This window comes from Silene latifolia, chromosome 2, assembly GCF_048544455.1.
Source record: "Silene latifolia isolate original U9 population chromosome 2, ASM4854445v1, whole genome shotgun sequence".
Taxonomy (NCBI): Eukaryota; Viridiplantae; Streptophyta; class Magnoliopsida; order Caryophyllales; family Caryophyllaceae; genus Silene; species Silene latifolia.
This window is the reverse complement of record NC_133527.1, coordinates 23282706-23284745: the sequence shown is the minus strand read 5'-3', so window position 1 is coordinate 23284745 and position 2040 is coordinate 23282706.

Sequence of the window (2040 nt, the reverse complement as noted above, 5' to 3'; positions counted from 1 at the left end):
CTGGGACCATGATGTTCTTCTTTGGGTCGAAGATAGGTTCGGGAAGTCCATGCAAGGGAGCTCTTCCCCGGCTTTCACGAAGTGACCGTTTAGAGTTAGGTGATACGGTCCCATTTTAACATCTCGATCTTCGATCGTCCTTCCCCTCTTTTCCCGTAGATCTTTCTCAGTGGGCTCATATCCAAGCCCGAAGGTTACTCCCTTGGCTACGGGTGGTTTCAACTTGAAAGCCTCCTCCCTTCTAGGATATAAAGAGAAACCGAAGTACTTCCCAGTTTTGAGAATCACCTCGCAGACATGACTTCCCGTATATAGATCCATATTTTACGCCGGAGTTCACTCGATCATGTTGACAATCTCGAAACCGCATGCGTCATTGGCAGCTTCGACCCTTACTTCAGAAGTAATGTCTCCTCCTGCCACGATGGTTGGCGTGGCGTCAATGGTGACGGTTTTGCCATTGAGTGGAACCTTGATTTTTCGATGCGGCGTTGATGTTACGGCCCTTGCGGCATGGATCCGGGGCCTTCCCGGAAAAAGTTGAAGGATGAGCAAATGTCAATTACTTGGCAATTTATTTTCTTTTCCACTTGCCCGGTCTGTACTACCAGTCGACAAGTCCACTCACTCGACGCACGGTGCCATCGAACGCCGGACTGTCTGTATGCGTAGTGGGGATGAAGTCATTCTTCTCCAAACCCGAGAATATGCGCCGTTTTTCGAGGGAGTACATTGACAGCCGATCCGTCATCAACCAAGGTCATAGGGATATGCTTGTTGAGGCACACAGTAGCGATATAGAGGGCCAGGTTATGTCGAGGCCCGAACGGTGGCAGATCTTCGTCGGAGAATGTCACACCGTTGGTGATCTGAGGCCGATTCTGGGCGATGTGAGTGACCATGTCCGCAGGAGTAGTACTTGACGACACGGTCATGTTCATCAAAGCTTGTAACAAAGCTTGACGATGCTCGAAAGAGCTCAGGATAAGTTGCCAGATAGATACGTCGGCTTTAGTCTTTTGGAGTTGCTTGATGAGGGAAGCCTCGGAGGTCGACCCTTCACCAAGAACTTCGACCACTGCCGGATCCTTTTGAGGTGCCTTACTCGGGATATCCTTAGCTTTCTCCACACGATAGGGGCGCCCGGATCTAGTCAAATGGTTTGACTCTAGGGCATCTTGCCTCACCTTTAAGATTTCTTCTTGGGTGTGAGGGATTGTTGCGCCTTTGACGAGGTAAACATCATCCTCGTCATCAGCCCAAACGCCATTGATTTCATTGCCGCTTCGGAGTATGTAAGGAGTACAATCGACAACAAAATCCCCGAATGTAATCTCGTTTCTCGAGCTTGGTAGGAATTCGGAGCAATCTACGAATATTCTTCCGACGAAAACCCCTTTTAGGCGACATGGGCGAATCAAGTGAGAGTAATCGACACTATCTTCGGTAGAGACAAAGTTAGTGTGGTCGCCAAACGGATTGGTGACGTTGTTGGGCTTTATGGCCGGGATTGGGAGCGTTCCGTTCTCAATCATATCTTGAATTTCGTGCTTTAGTCTAAAGCACCTTTCAGTATCGTGTCCCTTCCCTTGATGAAAGGCACAGTAGGCATTTGGTTTGTACCATTTGCCTTGTTGTTCACGAGTGGATCCGGAGTTGGACCAATGGGCTTCAATTTTCCTTGGGCCATGAGCCTTTGGAGAGCATAGGCGTAAGTGCACCCAATATCGGTGAATACCCTCGGAGCTTGGCGCGGAGGCCTTTTTGACTGTCCATCTAAGAGATTGACAGTTTCAACAAAGTGGGCCGCTGCGGGCGCTTTTGCTTTAGATGACGAAGCCCCTTGGTACCCCTTTGGCTTCTCGGCTTGACAAATTCGGACATCGTCCTCTACCTTTATCCCGATCCTTATCAATTCTTTGAAAGAACCTAAATTCTGGTATTTCAGAGCATTACGGTAAACAGGTCGTAAATTCTTCACGAACTTATCCACCATTTCAACTTCGTCGGGCTTCTTAGCTAGTTTCACGCTTTCAGCGC